A 25681-nucleotide genomic window follows, 5' to 3' on the forward strand; every position below is an offset into this window, starting at 1 on the left:
AGATTTTGCATAGAGGCAATAGTCCAAGGAGAGGGAGCTGTGTGAATAGTAAGAGACTTCGCTTTCTGCCTTGGTCTCTGATTAGAGTCTATTCTTGAGACAAAGTGTGTTTCCAGTTCCCACAAGACAACTATCTGTGTTTGAGGACTTGGCTATGTGTGTAAATAAAACAAGTTACATTTAGAGTATATCCAGACTCTATATTGCTGATTTATCCTCCACTAGGAAGCTGACCTGCAAAGCCCTGGACATCCACTACTGGCAAGGGGTGACACTAGTGTCAGAATGACATACTCGAGTTGGAAGAAGGAGCAACAATATAACTTTTCTGCAGTGCACTCACCACTAGAGATAAGACTGTATAAATGGGCCAACACTTTCAAACCTGATTGCTAAGAGTTACGCTTCTAAATATGAATTTTATGTACCTAAATTTAAGTGGCCTGATTTTCAGGTGTACCAAGCACTCACAAACCCCACTGGAGCTATAAAATTGCTGCATTACTCGTTACAAGAAAAGTCCTATTGCCCTGAAAGAAACATTCCGTATAAGGGTCTGTTCATCTGGTAGCTAATCACTTGTTTTACCTCCCTTCTGCATAGTTTAAAATAATCCTTTTGTTTAAATGGGAGGGGGTATCCTGTATCTCTTTCTGCTACCCGCACAAGTATCAAATGGAACTGAACTTTTCAGCCAACATCTTTGGGCCTATAACACAGTCCTGGGTCTGAATCTTAAATTGAAACTGTAATGTTATCAGCTGCAATGGCTTAGTAAAATGAATAAAAACTATTGTACAAATGTTTGGGGCCAGTGAAAACCTGGTTTCTGTTCTCAGCTCTTGCCTGAGGTCACTTGGGAAGCCAGTGGCAGTCATTTCAGCTGTGTGCCTCAGTTTCCCAATCTATAAAAATGAGGGTAAAATACTGACCACCTTTATAAAGCACTGTGAGACCATTAAACCGATACCATGTTATCTAAGAAGTGAGGCATTACCCATCAAATAATTCAACGGATAAGCAGAGACCTAAGATGTAAGTGAAATAACTGGCTATGCTTTGACATTTTTACTTCTGGAGTGGCACGAGTCTTGTGATCGCTGTATTGTATTGAGTGACATGATATAGAACTATGATGTCATGTATCCAAGAACCATATCCTCTATTTGACATCTCAGTTGCTTGAAAGTGTGATTATTTGGTGTCCATTTGCTAAAAAATGTGGATTCATTACACTTGTGCTTATCATCAACAATCAGCCCAGCAATGCTAATTCTAATGTAAACTTTATTTTCCAATAGTTTGTTTATGGTAGAGGAAAGTTTCTCATGCTAAGATTTTTAGCTTACTGGAAACAAAATGGGTGTTTTCTTACACAGAAGACTTGATTCAAAGGGAGAATTTGGTTTCACATTCCACAAAGCAAGGAAAGTTTGTATTTAACAAATTATTTCTATTTAAACATAGTAGAACAGCAGGCTCCTGTTATGTGTTCTGCACAAGAACATTATGAAGAAACGAGTTAAACTGGCAGTACAGTGAGAACACAAGCAAACCAAGCAGCCTTTATAGCCTTGGACATTAGAATTTGTTTAGCGTGGGGAAGAGAATGATGGCTGGAACACTGCGATTTACCCTGCCTCATTCTGAAAGTTACTATGGGATCTTTAACTTCCACCAAAACAAATGGTCAGAAAGGACCTTCACGTAGTATCTTGTTTGAAAGATGGTAATTCTAATAGCACATAATCCTGTTGCTAAACTGAATTGAGGAAATCAAGTGTGCCATTTAGTATCAGTAGGTAAAGGAATACAATTTACCAGTAGTATAAAACCTCAGAAAGTACACAGTGCAGTCCTTCTCTGCTCAGTCTTGTTAAGTGTTTTCCAGAAACAGATGTAAATTCCACTGTAGCTTTTCAAATTGTGAATAATCCTGGTGTGTTGTATTTAGTGATGAATCATGCAGGAGGTTGCAGATGGTGTGAAGAGTGCAGCTGTGCAGAGACTGGGGAAGCTGGGATACAAGACTAGAGTACCCCGGGGGAAGAAGATGATGATCTGAGAGTAGATTGGCATGCCAGTGGGGGAGGGAAGAAGTCAGCTGGGAAAGAAGATTAAGGATGAAGGGGTAAAGTTAAGACTGAGGCCTGAAGTTGGGGACTGGGGGTAGGAAGTGAAGGCTGGGAAAGAGTACTGAGTTAAACTGCTAAATATTGGAGTGCTACTGTGAAGTGAGCTGAGAGAAAATTACAGCATTGGATGACCGAGAAAGTGTGATTGTCCAGGAGTAAAAGAATTTGCACTATTGGAGGGGAGGCTAAGATGAAAGCAATAGAGAAAATTGTAGCACCCTGTGTGTGTGTGTGTGTATCTATGTAGGGGAGGGAACAGGAAAACATTGACTGCAGTAGTGGGCTGTTTTGGGTTGAGGAGGTGCTGAACGCAGAGGTTTGGGAGGGCTGTTAAGGCAATAGCTGATCAGATCTGAAAGCAGGGACTAGACTGCAGTTTCTGGTTATGGGTGGGGGTGTAGGTAAGAGTGGAAAGATTGAGTAAAAGCTCTTAAGTATGGTGGCTACTGAAAGTAATGAACTTAATGCCAAAGGAGTGAGAAAGCTGAGACCTTGTCTACACTATAAATTTCTTTGATATAACTGATGTGGCTATAGGATATGAATAATACACACCCCTGAGCGATTAAGTTATACCGACTAAATGCAGGTGTAGACAGCACTATGTCAGTGGGAGATCTTCTCCTGCCAACATAGCTACCACTGCTCGCGGAGGCAGGAGTGCTTAAGTCGACGGGAGAGCTCTCTCTCCCATCGACTTAGAGTGTCTCCACCACAACTCCTTCGCTGTAAGTGCTGTAGTGTAGATGTAGCCTAAAATACAGCATAGTTCAATCTGTTTAAAACAGCATATTGTTTACCTATGCATCTTTTTCTTAGTTTTCCATGACTATTTATTATAAAAAATAGAACAAGAATTAATAAATACTATAACAAAACAAAATCCAAAGAACTTTATTCAGAAAAATGTTGCCACTGGATTGTCTGTCAAAGCTAGTTTTTGCCTTCAGGTCAGAAGTCCTAAACCGAAAGTGAATATTTAACCACTCTTCCAAGGACAGCCAATAATCTTTTCACCTAATGGCGCATGAGATTAGAGGGGCAAAAACAAGGACCCTCAACAGTTATAACATATTTCAAGTGTTAAAATAACATCAGGTTTCCCAAGCACAGTTAATGCATTCTACAAACCACAGTAAGTGGAACACACTTTCTGAATAGCCAATAAAAAAAGGTCAGTACCCAATGTGGAAATATGCTCTCTAAGCTCTTATACCATATCAAGGTTGTTCTTAATGTATATTAAAACAGCTAAGAATAAAGGTAGATGAAATTCCTGCTTTCTGTACTTGCATAGTCTTATACAACAGATTAATACACTACTTTCTTTTATTACTTATTAAAAATAACTTGCATAATATTCTGAATTTAAGTAATTCTTTAAAAACATGTTTCCCACTTCTACAATTTTATGATCTAAGTATACAAAATGGACTGGGAAAATTAATCATCCAATAAATAATTAACAGCTATTTGATATCTACAAAATACTGCATCATGATTGTATTAAGTACCGCAATGAAACTTATTTTGGTCCACCAATATGAACTGAAACTTTCTTACACAAATGCATTCAAATGTTCTGAGGTCTGAAGTCAAATGTTCAAGAGATACTGCAAAATTTCTATTAGTGGAGCTGTTCCCTGACCAGTTAGTAGTGAGCTGAGCGTGTCCTGCTCATCTATAGATAAGTGGGGGAGTTTAATATAAGGACAACAGCAGCTATCTGAATTTGTGGTATTTTCCCATGATCATCTCCCTAAGCATCTAGCTTAGGATTCCGTTATGATATGGATGCGCTTCCTGACCTGATCTCTATTTCTGCAGAAAGGAAGGATTGTAGTGATCATGTTGTGTAATCCAAGGCCTAGGGTTGTACCACACTAAGGTGAGATGTAGTGGGTTTTACCATCAGAAAATTCCTTTCCTGTCATGTTAGTTAAAATGGCTGCAATCATGTAGGCATAGTAAGTAAGTATGCCAACAAAGCCTTCATGTTGTACACTTGTGTAGCAGCAAAGGATTCATCTTTGATTATATAGCTATAAGTTGTGTAATTTTTGGTACTCATAATTTAGAAGTCAAAAAGTAATGTTGTAATGTTTATTTTTAGTGCAGCAAGAATTCTTAGTTCTGAGAATAAATGATAGGATTGACAATCAGTAAAGAATCTCTGCATTGTACTGTACATCCAGTGCTGATGAAAATATTGACTTGCAAAGACAAAGCAAAATGTGTTCCTCTCAATTCAGATTTAGTTTGAGAGTAAACATTTTTTTAGATATCTGTGCACATGTATGTGGCCTGAAAAGTATTATATTGGTACAAAATATTAGAGGTTGAATAAGAAGCAATTTCAGAAATAATTGGAATCCTAGACTCAGTAAACAAAATTCTATGGCTTTTTAAAATCAATACACTCTCTCTAAAATCACTTTACAATTCCTGTTGTCAGTAAGAATTACCAAGACGCTTTTGTATCTTATGTACATTTCACAATTCTAATGTCTTTTAGACTAATACCTCATCTAGAGTGGTTTTGTTTGATTATATTTAACAATGCGGTTAACTTTGTTAATGGGGAAATAACCCATTTCCCCCAGTTTGTTTATTCAGGTGGATTTAAAATTGCAGTGCCATTTGAACTTATTTTTAACAAATGTAATAAAAATGCACTGTATAAGATGCACATTTTTCCTTTAAAGCAGCATAGCAAAATTGGAGGGTGTGATGCTTTTTGAGGCACCCTGGGCTCTGAGTCACCTTGTTGCTACCTGCTTCCTGTGTGGGTGTTAGGTCCCAGACACAACCAGCCTGTTCAGCCACTCAAGCACTCTCTTGTGAGCTATACCAGTCCTGCCTTTTCCCTGTGGATTGACAGTAGATGCACTTCAGCCCCCCGAGTCCTTTCAGTGTGTCCCTCTGGGGTATCTAGCCCCTGATCGCTGGATACTCATAGATATCCGAAATCCCTCTGTCCCCAAAGAAGCAGTGTAGCCCAGTTTACAAGTTTTACCTTAGTCCACTGCTCCTGTATCACACAGAGCCTTGAGTTGGAGTATAGTAAAACAAAAGGAAATTTATTTTACGAAAGAAGAGAGATTCAAATAGAAAATGGTGTATTCGGTGTAGTGAGTTTGTCAGGTCTGAGACGGGAGCTGCTTTTAAAGAACAGTGAGCCTTTTGCTGGTTAGCATTAGTATGGGCCTCTGTGTCACAGACGGCTTACACTTTGCATATTTTAAGTGATTATTCTGTTGGTAAACTCTTTATAATTTCAATCACCACTGAAATGCAGATTGTATTTACCATTTGCCATTGAAGAACTTGATCCCTCAAAGACTTAAGCACGTGCACAACATTACACAGTTGAGTAGTTTCACTGGCCTGCATTCATAAAAGTACTTTGGTGCCTAAACCCCAGACTTAGGTGGCTAAGTCCCAGAGCTAGGCTCCACTGTGATTCAGAAAACTCCCACTGGAACCTGTAGGTGCCTAAACTCACTCTGCCTACATTTCTGCAGTAAAAAGTTCCTTAGTTGCCTGTTTCTTCCTCTAAGCATGCTCATTACTGCCTCACTCTGAGTCTCGGGACTCCTAACTCCCGCCTGAGCCCCACAGTGATTCATGAACCAAGGGAAGATAAGCATTCAGCTGTCTAACTCGTGGTGGGCCTGATCCAGTAGGTGTGCGCAGAGGCATGCTTTTGTTTATATATGATCTTGCATTTCAAAAAGTTTAATTATGAGATTTTTATGGCTGCTAGGGTAAACTGGAGATTTTTAGAACAAGAGTTTTGTTTTAATCAAGTATAATCACTTGGGGCTGGCTCTAGTTCTGGAGGATCTTGAGTATTAGGGACATTGTAAGGGGATAGGGACCTGAAACAACATTGGAAAGAAGGAGGAGTTTCCGAAAAAGTACATCTGGAGAGGGGAAATGAGGAAACTAGTAGAACAGAAAAATCCAGTTGGGGTGGGGCAGGTGGGAGGGTCCTGTAGGTGGTACTACATTGAGAATTGTGCCTGAACTGGAGAGAGCACATCAGAGGGCACTGAGTGCTGGAAGAGAAGGGTCACAGCTACAGAAAATGGTATTGGTACACTTGTCTCTAGCCACCAGTTTTGTTTTCATGTAGAAATTGAGAAATAATCTTAACGTTCTTTATTTTAAAATTGTGTACAGTTTAGTCTTCTACACTGTTAATATGATGTGCAGGATCTTTATGCTGACAAGCCAACCAGTAGTGACTTAAGAGCACGAGTACCAGCCTCAGGGTAGCCTGTTAAGAACCAGGGTACAAACCTCAAATTGGTTGAGAGTTCTATACCTAGGTTTCACCAACCAATTATCAAGTGTAAATTCCTCAATTGCTGTCACAGCCTTAACATGGAGTCACACAGTCCCCTTGGGTACTCTGATCTGTTTTGTCACCCAGGTAAGCCAGGTAATCTTTGTGATAGGTGGTTCCTTACACCATGAATCACAGCAGTACTTAGGTTATTTCCAGTCCCAATGGGCCAGTTGCTTACCCCAGGTCAATTGCACTTTAGATCTCACAACAGACACTTGTAGCCAATCCTATAATAAGCTATCTAAAGATTTATTACATAGAAAAAGGAAACAAGAGTTATTTACAAGGTTAAAGCAGGTAAACATTCATACACAAATGAATTATAATTTTAAGTTTCTAAGGGCAATAGAGGCTGCCGTAATAAGCAAGATCTATGCCTTTGTCTTACCAGGCTAAGCAGCTGGGGATCTCTTGCTTATGCCAAGAAAACTTGTCCCCAGAGTCCAAGCAGCAATGAGATCCAGTTCCTTCTTGTTAGGGGTTTTCATTCCGCCACACCCTCCCCCCTTTGTGCTTTGAGCTGTAAACTCAGCTGATGGGAGAAATTCACTTGCAAGACTTATCTTTGGGGGGTGGGGGATTGTAATATTCTCTTGAATATTTTTTCTCTTTAATATTTTTCCATTCTAGTCCATCTGATGTTGATGGGCTTTCCTTGTTGGGCAGGACATAACACCATCTGTTGGAGACCAGCATTTCACACTAATGTCTTTCTCCTGTCTGGTGATTTACACAGTTACAGAGGCTTACAATGTGAACACCCCAATATTACCTTACAGTATGGGATACACATGTTATAAGTGAGATTAATGCACGCTGCAACTCACAGGCATTCAATAAAGTCTAAATATTCAACAATTCTAATACCTATTTTAACAATACTAACACAGGTGAGCCAGACTGATTTCAGCTATGTATTTGTCTGTAGTCAGTTGTGGCATGGGGACCCTTGCATGGTCGGACAGTGTCGCATGCATTAACTCACGCACAAGTAGAAATCATATTTTTATAGCTGCTGAAGGCAGAGTGGTGCAATACTATAGCAACTTTACATTTTTGCCAAGGTGTTCTCTTTTCTTTTTGTTAGTAGGGCGTATTCCCAAACCAGAGCCCTTAACAGCCTCAAACAACATCATTTTTTAAAAAGAATACATCTTTAGTATTTTCTTTGGAGCCCTAATAGCTAATATATGCACAAGAGGAATAAAGAAACCTATCATTTTGCACCATATATTATTTATTTAATGAGTTGATGTAATCATATGACTACAGTATGCATCAAACCTTATGAATGGATATAGAACTGGCCTACTCAGTTCTCAAGTATGCACCAGAACTTTAAAAAAAAAACCTAAAGGGAGCCATAAAAAGGACAAGAAAACCGAGAGAAAAATAACATGACAAATTGCCAGCGCTTCAGGATTTGCAAGTATCATGTCAACAGAAATCCAAGCAGAAGAATTCAAGTGGTATTTGAAAGTGTCTAGAACGGTTATGCAAATAAATTGCACATCAGAAGATCTCCTTTGGGAAAGAATGTAGTTCCTTACCCTCTCAAATAGTAGTCAATTGGACTACAGGGTTGGACTTCGGGGAAAACTCCAGCAAAGTGTTCTCTCAAGCATCGATTCAGATTAAATAGTATCTGACCCTATTGCTGGAAAAAAATAAGTCTCCAAGAGTCCACTACCCCTTACATAAAGAAGTCGTGGTCTACGCCAGTGAGAAAGACAGGGTTGGGTTTTCATTGTTGTTTTTTTACTCCTGCTCCTTCCTTATACCAAAAATTGTAGGAGGCCAACCCATTTGTTAGAGAAGTTGAAAGTAATAAACTGGAAACAATTGAAAGAAGATTGGGTGGTTTAAGGTACTTTTCCTATGGTCTGGTGTCCCTGTTGCTTGTTTTCACAAAATGCTTAGTGATGTACTTCCACTTTTTGCAAATACTTGTATATTGTCAATCTGAACAGCACTTAAAAAGTATACAATGGTGATGGGTCATCTAAACGTTGGTTTGAACAAGGCATTTGATGATATACTGTAGTAAAAAACTCAGCATTGTTTGGAAAAGTAGGTGAGGTGAAGAGAAGACTGGATTAGATGACCAAATAAGATTTTTCTAATTCTGATTTTATTCTATGATCTGTCTGATGACATCATAGTCTTTGAGCGTCAAAATTCTATCTATCTAGCGCCACTGCTTGATGGACTCTTGCCAAGATGTTCTGACTTAGTGAGAGTTAATGAAAAACATATTAGTAGAATGGAAGTAAAATCCCTCCATTCCTAATTATAGGAACCACTGCAGCATCTACGGTGGTTGATGTGAGTCCACACAGTGTCACTTAAACCCTGCCTCCAGTCTCCACACAAATTGTCATGGAGTTGAGAGCAGTTTTGAATGCAATTAGAGCTCCACGACTGGATGACACCAGTGCAGACAACTGGCCCACATTCTTTTATGCAAACAATCTAGAAAGAACAGGGTTTTTTTCTGCTGTGTAGGAAAGCAGAAAGTAAGAATGCTTGCAAGCAGGCTTGGCAAGTCGGTGATAGACCTGTATGGCTGGTCCCTGGAGCGCCGAGACAAAGGTTGCATAATTTATATAGCACCTTGTTGACCAAGTCAAAACTGGTTCCTGTTGCTGTAGGGGATGGTAGTGGACAAGCTGAAGGTCTTATCACATCTGGTAATTCAGAACCAGGATATTTTTCTACATCCTAAATCAGGATATGGCCCTGTCTGCTCAACTCCTGAGAGTTTAACTATTCCAAGATTTTAGACACTTCATCCATGATGTTAATTACTTGAAAGTCTATACAACCAGTGAAAAAAATTTTAGTCTGGTGTGAAACCAATGTGAATCTTTTCCCCTTGTCTTAAATAAACTATATAGTCACAATTTTTAAATATCCATGTCAGTCTGGTTGAATTTATTACTGTTTCTCAACATGTAGCAGGTAAACCATTTACAGCTGAGCCCCTGCTCGCCAGGTCCTTGCGGAACTTGTTGCATTTACCATTTACCATTTTTTTTAAAGTAATCTCACGGGATATTAATGCACTCTTACCAAGCTGCTGAACCCTCTGTTTGAGCCACATGCTGCTTCTAAGCTCAAGTTTCCAACACACAAGATTTTATTTTTGGTGCGAGTAACATCAGTTCAGAGTAAATCATGATGCTTCCATTGCACCAGGTTGTAAAGCTTGGTAACACTCAAGAGATTGATGGCTTTGCACACACGGGGTTCCCGGATTCTATCGGGGCATTTGAATGGACCCATATGCATATCATTTTCCCCTGACACCAGATCTCATTTATAAACAGAAAGGGGTGTTTCTTCAAGTGATGGTCCACACGTGGGCGCGCATACATGCCATGAGCCTGAGTCCTGAAGTGTTTCTTAGTAGTGTCCGTTGACCTGCATGTGCATGTGTGTCCCCAAAGGAGTATTTCTTTGTGGTGCTCTATGGCCTGCCTGATAACTGTGGCAGGTTGATGTAGTCTTCAGCTGCTGAAGGTTGGTCTTCCAAGAAGACAGTTTCTGCTGCTTGTGATGTAGCTCTAAGAAGCCAAAATTCATCCTAGGTTTTGTTCTGTTTGTTTACATGTACTGAAGCTGTGATTGTGAGCAAACTTTTGATGATCTTTCTTCTACAGGAAGCTTTGTAGCATTTGATATGGGAACCCGAAAAACTGACTCTGTTTTTATGGTAAAAGTCAGGAAATTCAAAGTTAATAACCTAAAAGCCATATTCATATGATATTGTAGTTAGTCCTAGAACTGTGTCCATACAGATTCTACCTTATGACTATCTCCATTTAAACATTTTCATACAATTGTATAGGGAACCCTTTTTTTAGCAGTTTGGCAACCTCAGTCTATTTTCTATATACATACCTTTATAATCCGGAGTGCTGGTATCCCATTGGTTATTCCTACTTTTCAGCTAATGTGAGTTACATAGGTATTCCCTTACTGACAGGCATTCTAGTTCGCTTGTATTCTTGCTTTTGAAGGTGAGCTACAAACGGGGGAAAAAAACTGTCTTGTACCCCTTTCACTCCTTTGAGATGTAAGGGACTTGGAAGGTTTCGTCTTTAAAAGATATTTTTTCTGATTATTTTTTTATATTAGAAATAACTGGAGAATGAGTGAAGTGGTGACTTCACATGAACCAAAAGAGTGAAAGTTGAACTAGAACTGAGCTGCAACAGTTACCGAAGGAGAGAAATTCTGACACCTGGAGTGTCCACTTCCAATTCCCATCAGTTTCCTTAACTGGAAGACTATTTGTGCTAAGTTTAAGATTCTTAATCACTCTCTTGCCCTCTATGTTGCTACAGCACAGTTCAAACTTCCAGGCTGCAAATTTATTTGGCTGAGTGAGCGAGAGAGAGAAAAATAAAGATGATTGGTAAACATTTCTCAGTTCTCTGATGAAGCTATTGCCCTTCCTTAGATAAAGAAATAGATGGAAGTTACCAAACTTCCACTTATTTCTTTCTGTATTTCAAGATTTGTATCTTTCATACCCAGCCAATCATTAATCAGATATGCAGCAGAGAGGGGAGCCAGCTCACCTGGGAGTCTGGAAGTCCTGGTTTTCCCAGGGCAGTCGTCATGGCAGGGTTACCTCAGATTCAGGGTTCCTGGAAGCCTTCAGGTCCCCAGCAAGTCAGCCAGGTTTCTAACAGAAACCTGCCTGTGGTTTGTCAAAAGCTTGTCGAACCTTGGATGAACAGCTGTATTCCTATGCCTTTTCTGTCATTTTTTTCCAGCATGAATGCCAAAATTGAAACTGAACATGAATATTCTAGTCCAAAATCAGGCCAACATTGCCACTATCACAGCAATAGCTTCACACACTCTTCTGGAACCCCAGGACAGACAGCCTCTCAAGGGCACAGGGTGGATCACACCAGCCTTCTCTCCCCTGTCCCCCTCCCAAGATATCACATAGAGAAGGTCCTCCCCCCATCCCTTCCCAGCTAGTGGTTGGGGGCTATCTATATCCCCTTCACCCATAAGCAAGGAATTACCTGCATTCCCTCAAGTAAATGATCTCCTGTATCTAGCTAATGTAACTGGTCCTGTAAATCAAGCTTCACTGAGGATTCTAAAAATGCTGATTTAGTTTGAGTTCACTATTCATCCTCTTGAAGTAGTGTGTCATCCTGTCATTAAAGACTATCACAATGTATGTGTGCAGGCGGACAGAATTAAGGTTGCATGGGTAACCTAAATTCTGGCTTTTCCTAACTTTCAAGTACTTGATTTTGCAGCTTAAATGTTTTTTTAATATAGTATTAGTGTGTTGGGGAGGAAAAGGGGGCAGGTGGAGGAGAAGGGAGTGTAATTGAGTTGCATGTGATCTGTATTCAATATTGTTGTTCTTAGAGTGATTGCTCATGTGTATTCCACAGTAGGTGTGTGTGCTCGCCACGTGCACTGGTGCTGGAAGTTTTTCCCTCAGTAGTACCTGTAGGGGGGAGTGCTGCTGCAACCCCGGGACTGGTGCCTCTACAGCGCACTATAAGGGGAGCCGCGCGCTCCCCCCACCCTCAGTTTCAGCTTAGTTAGTTAGTGTTCGGGCCGGGGCATGCCCCAGGGTTTAAATCATGTGAGTCTTGCAGGCGTTCGATGCCTAGAAGTGACCTGCACGCAGATTGTCTCTGCTGCTTGGGCGAATCTCTCATCAGCGACCGCTGTAAAATCTGCAGGTCCTTTAAACCCAGAACTAAAAAAGAGAGGGACATTAGAATTCGGGTCTTTCTCATGGAGTCGGCACTGGCTCCATCCCCGGTGCGCCAAGTGGAATCAGCACTGGGCACTTTGTCTTAGGTGCGCAGAGATCTCCCCGCACCGTCCGGCGGCTGGCACTGCTTCCCGTCCGGTGGCCGGCACTGCTCCCCGTCCAAGAAGCAGAGAAAGGCCCCGTCCTCTCGAAGGCGTTGAGAGAAAGCAAGGGGTGAGGCTCGACCCGTGTCGGGCAGCCCCAGTTCCCCCCTGGGCTCTAGAGCTTCAACTCAGGTTGAGCAGAGCAGCCTGAGTTGCATTGACTCAGGCCTCTCCGGACGTCCGCATGCCTTCAATGCCGGAGGCCGTGCAGGCGGCCAAAGACATTATGACTCTGCAGGTGCCCAGGGCACCGCCGGCACCCGGACCCCGCTCTAGAGTCAAGCCGCCGCTGGGTTCTCGACAGTCGACACTGACCCGACACAGGTCCTGGTCAGGGGATCGCTCTTGGGCCCACTTGCCACTCAGTGTCCTGTCAGGACACAGTCTCCAGCCTCCGCTTTTGTCGCCCAACAGGTTATCTGGTTGGGTGCCGTCGGAGCGGAGTTCCAGGCACCGTTCCACGCCGAGTACAAAATATCGGCGGGACAGGGGAAGACGCCGTAGACGCTCTCATTCTCGGCATAGCTACCGAAGCCGCTCTCGACACGGGCGCCATCGCCAGTCACATTCCAGCTCTCTCACCTCGAGGCACCGTGCCCACGGTTCCCGGCGGGGATCACCAGCTCCACATCATCACAGATCCAGGCGTCGAAGCGTCTTGAGGAGTAGCAGCTCGACGCAGCACCGTTCGTCGACGTCAGAGTCCCAGTCCCCTGGCAGACATCGCTCTTGATACCCCGCTTGTACCGCTCCCACTGCACCCATAGGTCATTGGTAACCTTGACCTTTACGCAGCGCCCTACGACTCAGCCGGGCCAACCTGACCAGCTGGTGCCGCCGGTGCCACACCAGAGTCAATGGCAAGGGCCCCCATAGCAAGGCCAGTGGTGCCAGTGGAGCCCCTGGCCCCCTGTGCACGCCCAGCAAGGCCCTCAGTCAATAGCACGGGCATCGGAGGCTCCTTCAGACTCACTATCCAGATCTCCGAGGATCTTCGGCACCGCACGAGGAGTCCGACCAAAGGGTGGATCCCGTGGCACCGGCCGACGTGCAGAGCCCCGTACCGGCCCCCTCCCCCGCAGGAGGACTTCAGGGCTACTAAAGTGAGTTGCATCCAGTCTCTAACTCCAAGCTGAGGAGATGAAGGGACCCTCAGACTCACTGTTTAACGTGCTCTCATCCTCGGTACCCGGCAGAGTGGCCCTCCCGCTGCATGAAGAGGTGGCTAACATCTCCAATGCCCTCTGGCGAATGCCGGCCTCCTTCGCCCCGATATCGAAAAAGACAGAGCGCAAATACTTCGTGCCAACGAAAGGGCATGAATACCTTTATAACCCACCCGGCCCCCAACTCCCTAGTGGTGGAGTCCGTAAATAATAGGAAAAGACAGGGTCAACCAGGACCCACACCCAAAAATAAACTCTAAAAGACTGGACTCATTTGGCAGGAAGCTTTATTCATTGGCCAGCTTCCACCTCTGGGTGGACAACCACCAGGCCCTCCTCAGTCGATATGAGTTTAACTTGTGGGGGAGTTTAACTTATGTTCACTGCTGAAATTCGAGCCCTCCCTTCCGGAGCGCAAAAGGAAGGATTTTAAGGTGCTGGTGGAGGAGGGCGCCGCTGCAAAAAGGGCTGCTCGGCAGGCGGCGGCGGATGCAGCTGACACGGCTGCTCAGTCCATGGCCTCGGCCGTGTCCCTGTGCAGGGCATCGTGGCTACTGCTGCCTGGGCACTCCACGGAGGCGCAGTCTGTGATGCAGGATTTCCCTTTGACAGCAAGGACCTGTTCACAGAACAAACAGACATGAGGCTCCATGGCATGAAGGACTCATGTACTACCCTTCAAACCCTCGGACTCTACGTCCAGCCCAAGGAAAAGCCTAAGACGCAAGCCTCCGTCCCTGCGCCCCAGCCAAGATACGAGCCCGCTTACAAGAGGTCCAAGACCCAAAAGAGGCGACCTCAGAGGCAGTGTCGCTCTGCCCCGCAGCCTAGGCCCTCCAGGGGCAAGCAGCAGGGCAAGAGCCGGTTTTGACTGGTTGCAGGAGGGTACCCTGGTGACTCCCAAGAGGACCCTCCTACCAATAAAGTTTGCCTTCAGCAACCGCTTGTGTGTGTTCCTTATGGAATGGTCCCAAATAACATCAGACCAATGTATCAGAGAGGTAGCTGTGTTTAGTCTGGAGTCTTAAAGGTGCCACAGGACTCTCTGTTGCTTTTATCAGACCAATAGGTCCTCAACACCATTTCCCAGGGTTACATACTACAATTTCTCACCCCCACCTTCCCACCCCCTCGCTCAGATGGCAAGGGGGATCCGTCACATTTACCCCGCTACAGCAGACAGTGGGTCAGCTCCTCAGCTTGGGATACGTGGAGAAGGTTCCAGGGGAGTTCCGGGGGAAAGGGTTTTACTCCCGTTACTTCCTGATCCCCAAGGCGAAAGGGGGGCTTAGGCCCATCCTGGATCTGCGAGACCTCAATCAGTTCATGGCAAAATGCCGGTTCTGCATGGTCTCTCTGGCATGTATCGTACCCGTTCTGGACCCCGGCGATTGGTATGCGGCCCTGGACCTTCAGGACGCCTACTTCCATATTTATATATTCGAGGGGCACAGACGCTTCCTCCGTTTCCTAGTGGGACAGGACCACTACCAATTTACGGTCCTCCCATTTGGCCTGTCCACCGTGCCCAGAGTATTCACAAAGTGTATGGCGGTAGTGACGGCCTATCTCAGACGCCGAGGGGTACAGATATTCCCCTACCTCGACTGGCTGCTCAAGGGCAGCTCGCGGTCCCAGGTACAGAACCACGTGGACCTGCTCTTGGCTACGTGTGCCGACTTAGGCCTCCTAGTAAACGAGGCCAAGTCGACATTGGTTCCGGTGCAGTGCATAGAATTCATAGGCGCTCTCCTGGATGCCTCCAAGGCCACAGCCTTCCTTCCCCTGGACAGGTTCCAGACCCTGAAGGGGCTTATAGCCTTGGACACAGAGTTCCCCGTCACCACAGCCAGGGCATGCCTGCGGCTCCTGGGCCCATGTGGTGGGGTGCATGCACGTGGTCCACCACGCCAGGCTTCGGATGAGGCCCCTCCAACTCTGGTTGGCCTCAGAGTTCTCCCAGGCCCAGGACAAACTGGACAAGGTCCTCTCGGTACCGGCATGGGTGATCACCACGCTACAATGGTGGTCCTGCCCGGCCAATATGCTCCAGGGAATTCCCTTCTGGGACCTGACCCCATCACTGGACCTAGTGTCCGATGCGTCGGACCTGGGTTGGGGGGCCCACATAGGGAACTCATAGACCCCAGGGGTGTGGTCAGCTGCTGAGCTGTCCCTTCACATAAACGTCAGGGAACTCAGGGTGATACGCTTAGCCTGTGTGGCGTTTGGCTCACAGCTGCGCGACAAGGTGGTCAGAGTACTCACGGACAACACTGCTGCGAAGTTTTACATCAACAGGCAAGGCGGGACGAGGTTCTCGACCCTCTGACTGGAAGCCCTCAGCCTCTGGGAGTTCTGTATAGCCCACGACATCTCCCTGAAGGCTTTCCACCTGCCAGGCATCAACAACACACAGGCCGATCGCTTGAGCAGGGTTTTCTCCTCCCAACACGAGTGGTTGCTCCACTCGGAGGTCACTCACCAGCTCTTCCGAGCGTGGGACACTCCCCAAGTAGACCTGTTTGCGACCCGACAGAACCACCATTGCCATAGGTTCTGTTCCAGAGGGTGGGGGGGGGGGGGGGGGAACGCGATCTCAGATGTCTTCCTCTTGTCATGGTTGGGTCAACTCCTTTATGCCTTTCCCCTGTTTCCCCTCATTGGCAAGGTCCTGGAGAAAGCGAAAACAGACAAGGCGTCCTCCTGATCACCCCAGCTTGGTCCCGGCAACATTGGTACAGGACCCTCCTGGGCTTGCTTGTGGCCCCTCCGTGGCCGTTGTCACTCCGCCCGGACCTACTCTCCCAGGACCAGGGCCGCTGCCTCCACCCCAATCTGGCCACCCTCTGTTTGACAGCGTGGCTGATCAAGGGCTAGATGTGGAGGAGAGAAGGTGTTCAGAAGGGGTCAGGCATGTCCTCCTCGAAAGTAGAAAGCCATCCATGCGCCGAGCCTACCTAGCGAAGTGGTCCAGGTTCTCCAGATGGGCGGGCGAGCGAGTGGGGTACTTCCCCAGTGTCTGCCCTGCTCCAACTTATCCTTGAGTACCTTCTTCACCTTAGAACTCAAGGCCTGGCCCCTTCCTCTGTCAGAGTGCACCTGGCAGCTATTTTGGCGTTCCATCCGCTAGTCCAGGGCTGCTCAGTTTTCTCCCATGCCATGACCAGGCGTTTCCTCAAAGGGCTAGACTGGTCCTTTCCTTATGCTAAAACCCCTGTCCCTCAGTGGGATCTAAATTTGGTGTTATCCCGCCTCACGGGACCCCCGTTTGAACTCCTGGCCACATGCTCATGGTCTCACCTTTCATGGAAGGTAGCCTTCCTCGTGGCCATCACGTCAGCCCCGCTTGATGTGCGCAGAGCTTTTTATCTGGATTGGACTAAGCCATTCCGCAGCTCTTTGCAACTCTTTGTTGCTTCAGCTGAGCGCATGAGGGGTCAACCGATCTCCACCCAGAGGCTTTCCCGGTGGATTACATCGTGCATCCACACATGCTACGACTTAGCAGGGGTTCCTGCACCACCTATCATAAGGGCTCACTCGACAAGGGCTCGGGCCTCATCGTCAGCCTTTGTACATGCGTTCATGTCGCGCTATGCGATCGTCTCCCACGCCAGGGATGACGCTGTTTCGGTAGAGCTGTGCTTCAGCCAGGGAATCTGTGAACTCCTACCCACCTCCATCAGACATAGCTTGCAATCACCTACTGTGGAATACACGAGTAATCACTCAAAGAAGAAAGGACAGTTACATGTTCTGTAACTGGCGTTCTTCGAGATGTGTTGCTCATGTCTATTCCACATCCCGCCCTCCTTCCCCTCTGTCGGAGTTGGTCTGGCAAGAAGGAACTGAGGGTGGAGGGAGCACGCGGTTCCCCTTATAGCGCGCTATAGAGGCGCCACTCCAGGGGTTGCAGCAGCGCTCTCCCCCACGGGTACTGCTGAGGGAAAAACTTCCGGCACTGGTGCACGTGGTGAGCCTGCACACCTAGACATGAGCAACACATCTCGAAGAACGCCAGTTACGGAACAGGTAACTGTCCTTTATGACCTGCCTAAATGCTGGGTTGAGTTATTCATCTTATTGTTTAAAAAAAAATTTCAGCAATATAAGTGAAAACAAAAAATATTAGGAAGCTGTTTCTTTTTTTAACATTGTAACTGGCAGCCATAGAAGGGGAACTAATTTTTTTAATTATTTCACCTTATCCATAGTGAATTCTCTTCCTTCTGTGAAAGTTTGCAATGTATACAATGAATGTAATTTTCTATACAAATATTCCAAGTAAAGAGAACTGTTCTAAGACTACAGTAATTACCAGATTGGGGAGAGAAAACTCCATCCTTTCACTGATTGGCCAGTGCTCTGTACTTCAGGTGAAATAATAAACTTTTCCATGATGCTCGCAATTGTGCAAAATTTGTCTTTACCTGGTGATTATCTTATGCCTTGAAGCAGGTAGTCTGAGATATACCTTGTAATTTGAACCTGGCTACTGTAACTGTAGATGCTGCCGTTATTCATATAAATGTTTACAGCTGTCTAGAATGCCTACTGGCTTTGGCACCAAATGCTCTGTTCAGCAACAATGTTCACAAAGTAAGTGACCTGGAGGTCTGTTACCTATAGTCTAGTAACGAATGCTTCAACTTTACCCTCGTTAGTTGCAAGCAAGTCCTTTACATGATCTGTTTGTTTATGCAGTAAATCCAGACTGTTACCACTAATTATGCTTCTTAGAGACGTGCTTCCCAACATGGATTATCCCGACAGTGACAAGTGTTAAAAGTTTAGCAAAGAAGGAAAGTAACACTGAGTACAGGAAGCTGGAATGGAGTTTGAAGAAAACACATGTGCCTCTGAAACCACAGCATGCTGGATTTTTTTTTATACTGTGTCCGATTATGTTCTATTTTGTCTACTTTCTAGCACCTTTTTTTAACTTACCAGTTTTTTGTGACAAGAAGGAAAAGTCTGTCATATTGTATGGATTAAACTGAGAGCAAAAGAAACCATTTGTGCGGGTCAGGGTTTGCCTGATATGGCATACTGATCTAATAGCTGCCCGTTTTGTAATCAGACTTTGTGGGAGAAATCAGACTGCTTCCCAATGTTTGTGACTTCTTCACAAAAATATCCTGCAATCTGACGTCTGCAGAGACAAGAGCTAGGTATTTTCATGTCAGTTGTGTACATCAGATTTTTCTTTCTTTTCGAGCAATAATTTCATGAGGAACTTTGATTTGTATCTGTATTAAAGCATGGTGTAATAAAAAAAAATTACTTGCGGAGTGTGAAATTGCATTTAAGTAATGATCACAATCTTTTTCCGTGAAACTTGCACATGAGTGTATGTATACATATATATACACAGACACTAGTTACATTCAAAACAGCCTAGATAATAAAAGGATTATTGAGGGAATTCCTAGAAGTTTTAGTGTAGAGCCCGTCTGTGCTTGTACAATTAAACTAGCATAAAAGTGTACATACTTTTAAATAATTTGTTCTATAATGAGATCAGTATGTATATGTAGAGTGATTTGTTAATCACTTCTTAAGCAGCTATGCTTGATGAACTGTAATAATTAAGTTGCTGTAATTCTGAAAGTATTACAGAAGGGCCTGTAATTTAACAGTTAAGCCACTAAATGTTTAATTACTATTTTTACTAGATAGTAATCTTCTTCCATAAATTCAGCTAAAAGGACTGGCAAACTTAAATATTAATGTGAATGTGAAAAAGAATTCTGCAGACAGGATTTTTATTGGGCACTGTGTTAAAGTAGCTGTTGCAACATATATTGATAGGTTTTAAAGCTGACATCTCAGCTTCATTTTTGCATTCCTATTGAACAAATATTGTTAATTTTTAAGTAATTAAACTTGCATTTCTGTATCCTCTTACTCATTCTTTCAAAAATATTTGCTGTGGCCTAAGCGTGCCACAGCCCTGCCCTGGGAGCCAGACAGAGCTGTGCACCTTGCGTTGGGAGCTTCAGGTAGCATTGAGCTTGGGCTTCCTAGTTACACTGAAAGAGTACTTTTGCTATATGACCTCCCTCTCATTCAGAGACAGCTCTATGCCTGGCAGATAGTGGGGAAAGAGAATCTGTTTATTCCCTACCATTCCCCCAACCCATTTCTTGGGAGTCACTTCTGTGTGGAACATCCCTTGTAGTTCCCAGAGCATAAATGCTGTTACGTTGGGCTGTCCATACATGGGCCACACAAGTGGGAAAGGCTCCTTATTCCCTCCTTTCACTGCATGGCCATGTAGGGGGGATTGCAGTGTAACCCTATGTTTCCTATGTATTTCTTTTGTGGAAGAATTTCCTTAACTAAAGTAATAATGCTTGATGATGTACCTAGTAAAAGGTGAGGTGCCTAGTCTAGTCCCCCAGGGACAGTGTTGGACCTAGTTTTGTTTAACATATTTACTAATGACCTAGAAGAAGTAGTAAACAGCACATTAAATTCAAGATAATACTAAATTGGAAGGTGTTGCTAGGACAGAAGTTATGCAAGGAATCTAGAGATCAGAGCTATTGGCAGAAAATAACAGTGATGTTAACCCCAAATAAATGCAGCCCATTTGGTTTCTGTTACAGAAGTGCTGTCTTTCCAAGGCCTCAAATTTACGTCACACCTGAGTTTCCTTTAGTTTGGAAGTACTGTTCTGAACATGTATGGCTGGTTTAGCCATAAAATCCATGTCTATTGCTAATGATGATGACCATCCTTGCCACCTTCATTTAGTGTATGGCCTCTCAGGCTCAAAGCATTAGGTTTAATGTTTCTAGGCACAGTCCTAACTATAGTGCTGTTTCTGCAACCCTTACTTATGTTGCTGCTGCTATTTGCTTTTCTTGTTATAACTATGCCCCCTTGGGCATCTGAGCTATACTTGTATTGACTTATGACAACTTACTGTGTCTTGTACATCTCTTATATCACCTCTGAGTCTGGTGAGCACCAAATTTTATTTTTCTCAGTGATGTGGCCAGATTAGTTCAATGGGTTTTGTAAGTGAAATAAAGATCCTTCTATGGAGACTGATGACCAATTGTGTCATAAGTGAGCTGTATGTTGAGGGAAAGATAAGACCCTCCTGCAGGAGCACAGAATATTGTTATACAACTGACAACAATATGATTTTCAAAGAAGGTGTGTGTGTGTGTGTGTGTGGAAAGAGATTTTCACTTTTATATAACTGCTTCAAATTACATTAGATCAACAGGGACCATCTATTCAATAATCATTACCCCTCAGGGCCATGTTTAAAATAACGTAATTATCTCTAATATTCTGTATTAGGGTTCTAATATTATATAAATATTTACAATTAATCACAAGGGATATTGTTTGGACACTCTTAATAGAACAGCTGAGCTAACCTTTAAGTTCATCCCTCTTCAATGAGGTTGACTCATGTGGGACAGCCTGAATTGACATTGAGAGCTCAGATATAGTGTTGTCAGTTGTCTGGCACCTTTCCTGGGAGTAATACTTATTTATATGTGTTCCGTGCATTTGGTCAGGAGAAGAATTCTGTTGGAATTGGTCTTGCCCACTCCTTCCTTTCTGATCATGCCATTTCAAAGCTGCAAGTCATGTCCAACTCTTGCATTAAAATTGCCAAGGAGTATGAACTTGTCCTCTTTGGTGATGGCAGAGAGAATTCGGTCAAGGTTGGCATAACATTTTTCTTTTGATTTCATCATCAGCATCAAGGGTTGGATCATATGCATTGATGAGTGTTGCATGCTGATTTTTGCCAAGTTTAAGACAGAGGGTCCTGAGTCATTCATTGATGCTAACAAGTAATTCCGAGAGTTGGTTGATGATTTTGTTTTTGATAGCAAAACCAACACCATAGATTCGTCGTTCATTGTCACTGCTCCCTTCCAGAAAAAAGTTATACCACCACCTTTTTCCTTGAGCTGTCCTCCTGTATGTCAGATCTCACTCAGTGCAGCAGTGTTGATGTCATGCCTCCTGAGTTCTCTGGCCACAATTGCTGTTCTTTGCTCTGGACGGTTACTTTTCAGGTTGTCGATCAGGTTTTGAACGTTCCAGGTTCCAAATTTCATTGTTTAGTCTCGACCACAGTTAGGTGATACCTCTGGTCACGGTTATCCAGTCGGGGGGAGGCAAGGCAGACTGTGTTTAGGGCACCTTAAAAAAAAATAGTCGACACTTTCTCTGTGGCCTACCACTAACTCAGGCTCATACCTAACACCAAGAAAAATGAAGTACTCCACCAACAGGCTGCAAATCACCAGGATCCTGCTCCCATAATTCAGATCAATAAAGAGACCCTGGAGAATGTTGAGCACTTCCTTTACCTCGGCAGCTGTCTGTTGCAGAAAGCTGACACTGATGATGAAATTCAACACTGCCTTCAATGTGCCAGTGCAGCTTTCGGACTCTTGAGAAAACAATCTTCAAAGATTGTTACATCGAGAATCAAACAGAGCTTCACGTGTATCAGGCTGATGTTATCCCTTCTCTCTTGTACGGTGCTGAAACCTGGTCAAGTACAGTAGACACCTCAAGATTCTTGAATGATACCATCAACGGTGCCTCTGAAAAATCTTCTGAGTCAAGTGGAATGACCGATGCACCAACATCAGTGTTCTGTCCTAGGCCAAAGCCTTCAGCATTAAAGTGTGATCATCCACCACCAACTCCATTGGGCTGGTCATGTTCTTCAAATGCCAGAAAATCAACTCCTGAAGCAGGTCATGTTTTCATAACTGAGCCATGGCCAATGGGATGGGGGGAAGCAAAAAAAAAAAAAGTGCTTCAAAGACACCCTTGAAGCCAACATAAAGAAGTGCAATATTGACATAAACTCATGGGAGACCCAAGCCCTTGGCTGACTAAAATGGAAAAAGACCTTGTGGCAAGGAGTCTAGTATTTTGAGATAACAGGAAATGGAAAAATGGGAAAGGAGGAAAGAATGCGCCACAGCCCAACTCAACAATCCAGATTCACTCTTTCTATTGGGAAATGTCTGCATCAATTGTGGATCCCAGATTAGCCACCTGTGTATCCACCAGTGATAACTGGCTATGATTTTATGGAAGACAATATCCTTAAACTCCGAGAGATCACTGATCGCTTATTTATATTTGGTATCCACTTAAAAAATGTTTGTATACAATTAAATTTAAAGGAAATTAAAATGTCCTCACCATCATATAACATATCAAAATGGGCAGCTGGCACTTGAGTTGATCTTTTTTAAAATCACAATGTAATGTATAGAAATAAATTGAGTGGAACTGCAGCAAATCAGACTAACGTTAGTCAGAACATGACCATCGCCTGTGGTAGCATCTAATTGATGGATAGTTTTATGATGATTGATTGATACTGAGACTAACAATAAGAATTATTCATTCATCTACCACAACACCTGGTCTAGTACATCTGTTTTAATTTGAAACTCACCCAGCAATATCGTCAATTTATCCAGCTACACACTCAACCCAGCAGAAGAGTCTGTCCTATTTCGGGGACTCTCTCTTTGCCTCAGCACCCCCACGAACATGATACAGTTCTGCGGTGATCTGGAAGCCTACTTTCGCCGCCTCCGACTCAAAGAATACTTTCAAGATAACACTGAACTGCGCACTGATACACAGATACCCTCCCACCAACAACACAGGAAGAACTCCACATGGACTCCTCCTGAGGGTCGAAATGACAGTCTGGACCTATACATAGAATGCTTCCGCCGACATACACAGGCAGAAATTGTGGAAAAACAACATCGCTTGCCTCATAACCTAAGTCGTGCAGAACGCAATGCCATCCACAGCCTCAGATACCACCCTGACATTATCATCTAAGAGGCTGATAAAGGAGGTGCTGTTGTCATCATGAACAGGTCTGACTACCAGAAGGAGGCTGCCAGACAACTCCCCAATACCAAATTCTACAGGCCACTTTCCTTAGATCCCACTGAGGAATACACTAAGAAACTGCACCATCTACTCAGTACACTCCCTAGACTAACACAGGAACAAATCAACATACCCTTAGAGCCCCGACCGGGGTTATTCTATCTACTACCTAAGATCCACAAACCTGGAAATCCTGGACGCCCCATCATCTTGGGCATTGGCACTCTCACTGAAGGACTGTCTGGATATGTGGACTCCCTACGCCACCAATATTCCTAGCTATCTCCGTGACACCACAGATTTCCTGAGAAAACTACAATGCATTGGTGACCTCCCAGAAAACACCATCCTAGCCACCATGGATGTAGAGGCTCTCTACACAAACATCCCACACACAGATGGAATACAAGCTGTCAGGAACAGTATTCCTGATGATGACACAGCACAACTTATTGCTGAGCTCTGTGACTTTATCCTCACACACAACTATTTCAAATTTGATGACCATATATACCTCCAGACCAGTGGCACCGCCATGGGCACCCGCATGGCCCCACAATATGCCAACATTTTTATGGCTGACCTGGAACAACGCTTCCTCAGCTCTCGTCCACTCATGCCCCTTCTCTACCTATGCTACATTGATGACATCTTCATCATCTGGACCCATGGGAAGGAGACCCTGGAAGAATTCCACCATGATTTCAACAGCTTCCACCTCACCATCAACCTCAGCCTGGACCAATCTACACAGGAGGTCCACTTCCTAGACACCACCGTACAAATAAGCGATGGCCACATTAACACCACCCTATACCGAAAACCCACCGACCGCTACGCCTACCTTCATGCCTCCAGCTTCCACCACGGTCACACCACACGATCCATTGACTACAGCCAAGCACTGAGGTACAATCGCATCTGCTCCAACCCCTCAGACAGAGACCAACACCTACAAGATCTTCACCAAGTATTCTCAAAAACTACGATACCCACACAAGGAAATAAAGAAACAAATCAACAGAGCCAGACGTGTACCCAGAAGCCTCCTGCTACAAGACAGGCCCAAAAAAGAAACCAACAGAACTCCACTGGCCATCACCTACAGTCCTCAGCTTAAACCTCTCCAACGCATCATCAGTGATCTACAACCCATCCTGGACAATGATCCCTCACTTTCACAGACCTTGGGAGGCAGGCCAGTCCTCGCCCACAGACAACCCGCCAACCTGAAGCATATTCTCACCAGCAACCACGCACCGCACCATAACAACTCTAACTCAGGAACCAACCCTTGCAACAAACCTCGATGCCAACTCTGCCCACATATCTACACCAGCAACACCATCACAGGACCTAACCAGATCAGCTACATCATCACCGGCTCATTCACCTGCACGTCCACGAATGTTATATATGCTATCATATGCCAGCAATGCCCCTCTGCTATGTACATTGGCCAAACTGGACAGTCACTACGCAAGAAGATAAATGGACACAAGTCAGGTATCAGGAATGGCAATATACAAAAACCTGTAGGAGAACACTTCACTTCAGCCTCCCTGGCCACACAATAGCAGATGTAAAGGTAGCCATCTTACAGCAAAAAAACTTCAGGACCAGACTCCAAAGAGAAACTGCTGAGCTCCAGTTCATTTGCAAATTTGACACCATCAGATCAGGATTAAACAGACTGTGAATGGCTATCCAACTACAGAAGCAGTTTCTCCTCCCTTGGTGTTCACACCTCAGCTGCTAGCAGAGCACCTCACCCTCCCTGATTGAACTAACCTCATTATCTCCATACTAATTTATACCTGCCTCTGGAGATTTCCATTACTTGCATCTGAAGAAGTGAGGTTCTTACCCACGAAAGCTTATGCTCCCAATACTTCTGTTAGTCTTAAAGGTGCCACAGGACCCTCTGTTGCTTTTTACAGATTCAGACTAACACGGCTACTGTAGTTAGAGTTGTTATGGTGCGGTGCGTGGTTGCTGGTGAGAATATGCTTCAGGTTGGCGGGTTGTCTGTGGGCGAGGACTGGCCTGCCTCCCAAGGTCTGTGAAAGTGAGGGATCATTGTCCAGGATGGGTTGTAGATCACTGATGATGCGTTGGAGAGGTTTAAGCTGAGGACTGTAGGTGTTTTAATTTGTCATCACTTCTTTGCCCAGTCTCATTCTGTAGCATAGATGTTCTTAAAT

The 25681-nt window shown here is 44.3% G+C and overlaps 1 long non-coding RNA gene across 2 annotated transcripts in view; it reads left to right on the plus strand.

Annotated features, from left to right (window-relative positions):
- Window positions 1-24494, plus strand: part of LOC122173017 (uncharacterized) — a 32466-nt gene extending 7972 nt beyond the window's left edge. The window contains exon 3 of one of the 2 annotated variants that reach the window (XR_010593252.1): window positions 12808-24494. This is a non-coding gene — a long non-coding RNA (uncharacterized LOC122173017). The other variant, XR_010593253.1, reaches the window with a different exon arrangement.
- The last annotated feature ends 1187 nt before the right edge of the window (window positions 24495-25681 follow it).

Source organism: Chrysemys picta, chromosome 1, assembly GCF_011386835.1.
Source record: "Chrysemys picta bellii isolate R12L10 chromosome 1, ASM1138683v2, whole genome shotgun sequence".
Lineage (NCBI taxonomy): Eukaryota > Metazoa > Chordata > Testudines > Emydidae > Chrysemys > Chrysemys picta.